Source organism: Penaeus monodon, unplaced genomic scaffold (genome assembly GCF_015228065.2).
Source record: "Penaeus monodon isolate SGIC_2016 unplaced genomic scaffold, NSTDA_Pmon_1 PmonScaffold_1243, whole genome shotgun sequence".
NCBI classification, from domain to species: Eukaryota; Metazoa; Arthropoda; class Malacostraca; order Decapoda; family Penaeidae; genus Penaeus; species Penaeus monodon.
The window spans coordinates 1-8,882 of record NW_023641301.1 but is presented as its reverse complement, the minus strand read 5'-3'; the positions used below and the strand labels follow the sequence as shown (position 1 = coordinate 8,882).

Sequence of the window (8,882 nt, the reverse complement as noted above, 5' to 3'; positions counted from 1 at the left end):
GTAAGGCGCGGCATCCGCTGCCCGCTGCGGGCTGGGTGGGTGGGGGGGGGGGGGGGGGGGGGGGGGGGGGCCCCCGGGGGGGCGCCGCCTGCCTCTGCTGCTTCTCCGCTGCTGCCTGCTGATGGATGATGATATTGATGATGGCTGATGCTGCTGCTGTCATGCCCTCCACTTGCACATGCTCCACTGATCTATTATGTTCAGCCATGACGGATCCATCATCTCTGCACCGCTACGTTCACTCCCGCCTTACTATTCTGCTGAGAGCCCCCCCTCTTCTCCCTGAGAGCTGACCCCATCCCCTCCTGTCACCCCCCTGTCGTGGCATTATCGCTTATTGGTACTACGTGGCCCCGAGGTTCGGCCGAATCATTCAGCCTCTGGGAGTGACTGCTCGTACATTTTCGATGACCGTCTCATGACACACTCCAACCTACCCTTACATATCTGTCTTTCTGTGCCACGCCTATTTGGAGGTTGACTGCCCTTTCGGCACTTTCTGTGCGATGTGGTCCTGTCTCCTGTCTCCTCGCTATCTGCCTTTCCCATAATCTTATATGCCCCAGGCACTCCACCCTTGTGTTATGGTGTCCATCCTTGCTCTTTCTTCCCATCCCGAGGGCTTCGTCGCCATCCGTGCATCCTCGCTTCTCTTCTCTCGTCTTTATATATCTGAGAAATACCTCTTTGATCCAATGATTCAACGATTCAAATTATTGACACTATTGTGATAGTATAGATATATGTCACTGCTGCACCCATACTAAATGGATAAGCAGCCACCTATACCGTATGAGTACCTTGAATACTTATCAATTTCCCTTACACATCACACGCTCGAGTCGCTAATACACATGGGAGTTCTACTTCACATGATCATCACTAGAAACCCGCGTGTGACCCTGCACGTCAGATGATGCAAACCGGAGATCGAGAGTGGACCAAGGGCCCACAGGTAAATAATAAAGGCGTCTAATATTAAAATAAAACAGTAATAAGACTGTCATCACAACATAATAATAAGTAGAACACCGTTGCACGTGTGGGACGCGGCTAGAAGTATATGAATGGATCACCGATTGTCTCTATATCACTATATATGCTGCCATAAACAAGACTAAGAGACCGAGAGAAGTATACGTTGTTACGAAGAGTCTGTTTGGGTAAGGAAAACCTTCCGAGCTTTAAGTTTTTTTTTTCATGAGAGTAATAAGACACGGTGGAGTGAGTGTGGTCTCGTGACACGGGTTAACATATGATACAAGCTACTCTAGCAATCTACGCTCACACACGAGTCCACTCGTCGTCTCTCCCACTCCCCAAAGCGTTCCTTGTCGTCGTGGGTTGCACCTGCCTGACTTCAATTATCTTAATGTCACCTCACTCACACACGTGATCTTGAATTATCCTTCGCTCATAACCATCGACTTAAATATAGCATTCATGGAAGCATTACAATTCTGTACCTGTCAGTCGCACTGCAATTGCACGTCACACAGCCCGGACCAACAGTCCAGCCTGCAACACACTCGAGACACCAGTCGGTGACCCCAGAGCCACCCCCCCCGAGCCATCCTGGTTCGACCATGAGCAAGGGAGCCGAAACCAGCACGCACGCTCCCGGTCCTCCCTGGTATTAATTCCCTCACTCGCGCCCAAGAGGTCAGGTCCAGTGCGATGGCGGCGCCGGCCGGGGTCGAGCTAGTGGCCGTGCGTGTGGGGTTCCTTGCGTGATGTTATTGGCGGTGAAGGCCAAGGACACTAGACTGTTGTTTTCTACATTATTTTCGTGTCTTTCTTTTTTATTGTATTGAATTCATCTGAAGGTATGATTTAATACTCTGCTCTGACCCTTTGCCGTTCCAATCTCTAGGCTTGGTGACTGTATGGATATTTTTTCAGCGACATCAAATTGCCACACCTTACTACTTTTTATATATTGCTATGTTCCTCATTGTTTACATTTCTATCTATCTAGTTCTCCCGGACACATACATACTCGCCGCCACACACACACACACACAAAGATGTACTTATAGACCATAAACATACTATATATAATATGCTAACCATTATACTACACGACATATACGTATGTCTGTCTCGTAAGGTATGCACTTTAAATCACGCCCCATGCGCAGAGTTTTATCACAAGTCGCCTCCCAGGAAGCAATGCCACCTCCCCTGTTGAGTGGACACCGAGCAAGAGTGGCACCCTGAGCGCGACCGCTTACGCCCCGGCCGTGCGTGAGGGACGGTGTGCGAGTCGTCACACGGTGCCTGGACGTTGTTCCTCACTTCCCCAACCTGCACGTAATGATGCGAGGAAGTCAAAGACGTTGCGTTATCTTTACTTTCTCTTTTGCATTCCTTGTGGGACACATGGGGTGGCAGACTCACTTACACGTGGGAACGAGGTGTAGCAGGTGCCGCCACCCTCCTGCGAGTCCTCCCTTGTCTCCGCGGGTTGTTAACTACGAAAGGGCGTACGCTTTAAAATATTTACATCTCATCTGTAAATTTCTGAGAATCACGAAAACAAATTTGTTTATTCAAGAATATAGAACAGTTTGAATATTACAATAATGGTATCACAAACGTGGATATTACAACAAAAGACATGAAAACCGAGTGATTGGCGAGTGCCCATCGACAACGGCAGAATAATTAGTGTAGAATATGGGATGAGTGTGGAGAGCCGTAGCTCCGGGTGGGGGCACTCCATATTGCAAACAAAGAGATGTACAAATCGAAGGAGTTTCACAGCACTGCCATCTCACTTAAACGTTAGTTGTCGCAGTTACAAGCCCGTTGTGTAGCGATCGAGAGGGCAGAGGCCGTGTGATGGCCTCCGGCGGTTCTTGGTAGCGGTAGGGAACCAATCACACTGAGAGCGAGTGTCCCTCTGGGGCCTGCACTGACCTACCACACCCTATCCAAACGAGGGGCGCGTGCCGCCCTGGAGGGAAACAACCCAGTGCTTCGTTGATTGGCTGCCCATAGTGGCCATGCCCACTCGCGCCAGCACAGTCAAGCCTGGAGCCACTATTATGAGAGAAAATTTCTTAAGAGCAAATCTACGTGTCGCTAACTCATATGTGAGAATACAGATTTCAGCAATTTTTAGTTATATCCCTGATTTATAAATCCTCGTGTAATTTTGAGAGAACTGACGAACAATATTCAGTCATGGAAGCCGAGAGGTAGGCAACAGAGTGGTAGAAGCCCCACTCTAGCGATAGCTCCGTGAGATGTCCACAAAAGCCAGTGGCGGTGCTTGGCTGGCATCGGCCGGCAGGTGGCACGCTGGAGGGCGGCGGGTGGGCGGGGCGGATGCGGCGACTCGGGGCGCGGGGAGTCAGAGTGGAGTCACCCCGCGGACGGGAAAGATGGATCGCCCCCGGCCCTGGCTCCGCCCCGCACTCTGGTGTATCTTCCCCGCCCGCAGCACACGCTGTACACCTTTGTCTATTTCATCTCACCACGGCTTTCGTGCAGCTGAATTGAGTTCTACTTAGGCCAACATTAAAATTATCTTAAATACATACTTAATCCTCAACATATATTATTCGCCCTATCATGCACAGAATGGTGTATCAATATCAATTTTATCTTACCGTACGTAAATAAGCAATGCATTCTTTTTTCCTAACACAAGATAGTGCATCTGAAACGGGCTCTCACCCTGAACAACTCATCTCTATGACACCTCAGAATAACTGACGCAACAATGCAATAAATAACTCGCCAGCACAGCATCCTTTAACTGATAGATTAGTTCGGAATACAGGAATGGAAGAAGAGAAGGAACTCGGACTAGTGGTATACAGGAGTAAAAGGAAATTTTTCTTCTTGCCAAAGAAAGCCGCACAGCGAGGGGGTTCGACTACGAGTGTGTATACGCCACCACACGAAAGCAATTAAAAAAGCGCGATTAAAGTTGAAAACACTTAGTCACCCAACCTGCTTGCAAGTCTAAAGCTTGGGGGCATCTGAAAACAAGGCCCGTAAGTCCACGAATCTTTCAAGAACTAAGTCCCAATGAGTCTGTTCATCCGTCTAGACGTTCACAAGGCGGATGGAAAGAGGGGGCGGCGGGAAGGAGACTCACACGCCTCCACAGCCGGCGCACTCTGCTTGGGCGACACGAGAGAGTCGCCTCGCGCACCGGCATCACCCTCCGCGGTCCCTACGAGGCACTAGGTGTGAACCACTCACGGTTGGCAGCGATCAACGTACCAAAAACGCAAAAGAGCAATTCATACTGATGGGAGAACATTGATGTGAGTCGGAATACAAGGAGATAAGTCTAGTCCGTAGTGACTAGATAATAAAGATTTGTCGGATGCTTAAAGAATAACCCATTGCTTAGAAGTAATAGTAGCAATCGATAGTGATAATATGAACAATGAATAATATGATGATAAAATAATATCCAATATAATTAAACGAATATCAATGATGAAATTGTAGCAATACATAATGTTAATAACGTTACGACCACTCCCCCAGAGGACAGATGATCACCAATCTGCCTTATTTACCACATCGTCTATTGAAGCAGGCTTCCCTACAACGAGTCTTGCTCCTTTGCCACAATTCCGGAGCTTGTGATTGAGCCCGTGATCTGAAGGCCTAAAACAAGAGATCTGCGGTCACTGAAGGGTCCGACTGCACTGGCCAGCCGGGAACTGGCTCATGTGCAGGCACGTTCATGCAGTGCCCTTCCACCGTATAACGAGTAACACCAAGTACCAAGCCGCACAGAAACCAACAAAACCGCGCTTACAATGAAACAAACGCATGAACCACACACACACGCGACGCCCCCCCCACTGGGCACCAATGACGCAAAGACAGGGCACAACAGTCTGCCGCTGATTTATAACCAACAAACGACACAGTAACGCGATGGAATGGCACGGCCCTGAAACTTGTGACTCGAAGATAAACAGGGGACAGACCCAGGGCAGCCCAAGGAGAAGGAAGAGTTTAACGGAGGAAAGAGTAGAGGATGAGGACTGGGGAGAGACGGGTGGCCTGGTTGTCCATGAAGACGCTAACGCACAGATTCTACCATACTAGTGCACCCGTTATTTACATACTGTGAACTCGCTGTTTAAGAGGCCATATGTGGATCACACCGTGCATGAACTTGGTTAATTATGCAGATCGAAGATTCGCTAATACTTGTCAAGAACGGTCTTTTTGCCCCCGGTGGAAAATGCGCATTGTCAGGAGAATTTCCATATCACGTAGGTCACCAGTGAGTCACTCACTCCGCCCCCTGCACTATGTACACAGTTTCCTTTATGATGAAAACCCCTCATGGCGCTGGCGTGGTTTCCACACCACCAACTCCGCTTCCTTCTCCCTCTGCTTGCCTCACGCGTCTGGTGCCACAACCGCACCGATGGCCGTCCTCGGGTGATGGGAGTGGTTTTGTTGTCCAGCGTGCTTCATAACACACCCGCGTTGTTTAACAATACGGTGAGCTTGGTCTGTGTGTGGGCGGCCAATGGGTTGGCCCACCCAGACAGTGTCATCAGGCTTCCGATTCCACCTTCCGCGCCAGCTACCCCCCCCCCCCACCCTGAACGACGAGAGTTGCGAAAGACTATCGTCGCAGAAAGCTCGCGTGAGAACACTACACCAGCTCGTCCGCAGCCAAGCTATGGGGTAACCTAAGGGCACTAATCAACACAATTCAGAACTGTGCTGCTAAAAACAAAAATAAACATTATAGGAATCACTCTAGGCCAAAGCTGTAATATACCTCGCACAAGAGGGCGACTGTGCTTCGGTCCCACTACGAGAATCGGGAAGCTGTACTGACGGACAGCACTCTGGACACACTGTAAACTCTAAACAACATAGGCTATGAGGACGTGACAGTGTCACGAGCAAGAATGGTCCAAAACCGCCAACCCCAACGAGGTAAATGTTCGTTAAAACGGCGGGATTTACATATATTAATATCAGAGCCTTGTGGGACCTCTAGTCGAGCTTTTTTCACGTAGCAAACCGACTGTCGTGCCAATAGCTTTCGAAAAAGCTGTTCACAACTGGCTCATTTTAGTAGATAAAAAGCAACAACTTATTTACTCGCCTTTTTCCGTCAACATCTGTAGCCCGTGACGTCAACGAGGTGATCGCGATGAATTCACCCACCTTATGCCGTTTTTGTGATATATCCATACTTTCCACCAGGCGGCGGTATTGCTTGTTGAAGTCTTCTTGGGATCAGCTCCAGAGAGTGAGGAGAGGCTTTACGCTGTTGGTGTTTGCGCCACGCTTGTTGATTAGGAGGAGCGAAATATTCTTCACGTTGACAGCCATAGCAGTTGAGGACATCTTGTTCGTAACCAGGACTCTTGTCTGTAGGTGGTGCTACTTCACCTATATCCCAGAGTCTTCAATTGGGTTTCCTTACGAGCGAAGGAAGTTCCTAGTCAATGCATCAAAGGATAATAAACGCAGAATACAAGGTTTCATTTGCAAATGGGGATATCCATTGACACGCTTTTGGACTTGTTTGGTTGTGAATCTGAAGGGGAGCTCTAGTACATCCAAAAATTGTGAGAGAGCGGAGGGAATTCGATAAACTGTGTGGCTTGGGATCAAACTGCTGCCAGATCGCATAGTAATATCGTTAGTCATCGTCTGGAGACTCTTCCCCGTCTTCTGTTGCTTGGGAGTATTCTCGAGGATGACAGCGAGTACATGTTGAAATGATAAGGAAGGTCATTACCAGGTAGGCATTTAGGTAGGCTCTACCGATAGCTTGGTTACCGCAGTTACAAGGATCTGCCGGGTCTATGGATTAGGCTGCCGAGTTCCGCTCATTGATATGCCAGAATACATCACTCCACAGCTGACGCATCATTTGGAACAGCAAAATGAAAGACTGGAAGAACGTCTCGAAGGTGTAAAACAGAGTCCAACCCCAGTGTTTTGACGGTCATGAAGAATGACATGCGAAGATTGCAAAGAAAATACAACCAAGGAAGAGTAGCAGACAGATGTGAGAGCGCGGGCAAGGAAGGTCTAAGGCGAAGAGGACGAGTTCGGATGCCTGGCTCCCTTCACTAGACGCAGGACTCGGCCACCTTCGCCACGCGGACCACTCGAGACAAACGTCGGTGGACACGAAGTAGCGTCTATGAGTCCTTCAGCACAGACCTGCGACGAAGAAAGCAATTAGTAATCCAATAGTATAAGTCGTAATGTCATATTCATTGAACATGGGAAAGAATCAAATGGATTTCAACCATAAGACCAAATTTGGAATTTTAATCGAATGCATTATCATTGCTAGTAGAGTAACTAGCTGCTATTTAATGGACTATTGTTAAATAAGAAATAAAACTCGATACCTATGTTGCCTCCAGGTTATGGTCTCGATATGAATATGCATTGCAAAATACTAAGAGAAAATCTAACTCATGCTTTAAAATTACCAGGCTTACAAAACTGATCTTCAATCTTCAAAACAACAAATGTCTCTCTGGATAAGCAAAATAGGGAGGAATTTTTAAGAATATTAATCTCCCAATTGGCTCCAGTAAAAAAGAACAAAAATACGCTATAAACACTGCATGACTGATGTTTATGGTAGGGCCTACATCTGCATCCAGAGAGAAGGGGTGGATGGATGGGGTTGGAGAGTCGTTATCTTGTCCACATCCCCCGGGTGTTTAATTTAAGGGCAGGACTTAGGCATCTCTTTTTAAATGCTTGTTTATTATCATTTTCGGGGACGTGGTTATTGTTCCAGCACCGGATTCATCACATTGTGGCTATTCGTCCGCACGCATGCTGGCGCTACGGAACACACTCTTTTTGTCTAATCGCCGTTGTGGCGGATAAAATGGATTGCTTTAAAGTTGGGGGAAGAATTTGCAAGTTTTGCGGTCGTAGAAAAAAGGTTTGACCGATGCAGGAGAGCACGTTACACAAGAACACCACTACGTGCTTGCGCTCATGCGATAATTGTGTTAAAATTACACGAGAGTTTCGTTGTATCTCGTGTCTGTTGGGATATTTTTCCGGCATTTGTCTGTCGGACACCTAATGTAGAGCATTTCCCGGCAATATTGCAGGATGCCAATTTTGTTTGTCATTTAATTGAACATCTCCAGCTTGCCATTATCGCAAATTGGTTTGTTTTAGGAGGTCCCCGTGAGGAAAATAAATAGCAGAGATAGATAGAGGGTGATAGCAGAGGGGAGACAGGGAAACTCGAGGCATGATCCCCAGAACAGTCTAAAATATGATATTTCATTGGCTTAAAAATGCGGCTACATTCCTCGAATCTTTTCACCGTCAAACTGTGTGAAAGTATTCTTGCAACTCCGTCAACACTCTTTTCCACGACATCAAACTTGTAAATTCGTTCCCAAACTTTGAATGAATCCATTTGTTATACCCATCAACGGCGGACCTAAGACAAATATGACGCCAATGTTTGTTGTGCTGATTGCGCAAGCGACGGAAAGTGTGTTCGTGCGCAAAAGATTTGCATGCCGACGAATAGCGAACAAGTGATGAAATCTAGGTGCCGCACAATAAACCAGGGGTATTTATTTTTTTAAAATGGGCCGTTTTTGAATTTCGAGTTGCCTGTCTGGTATAGGGTTTATGATACATAACAATATCCACTACCCCATAATCACATATATATGGAAGATGTAGGCATACATCCATCTATATGTGATGTATGTAGGGCATATTGTAGTATCTGGTCGATTGTTACAACTATACAGTGTTTTCTGATATTTTATTGTCATTCCTGTTATCATTTTATAGTCTTATTTAAATACATAAAATAAAGCACACACACACACACACCAACACACAATACAACGCGCGAGCCACACCGC

The 8,882-nt window shown here is 47.2% G+C and overlaps 1 pseudogene; it reads right to left on the bottom strand.

Moving 5' to 3' along the window:
• Positions 1-6,172: 6,172 nt before the first annotated feature.
• Positions 6,173-8,419, bottom strand: LOC119569083 (annotated as a pseudogene).
• Positions 8,420-8,882: the final 463 nt, after the last annotated feature.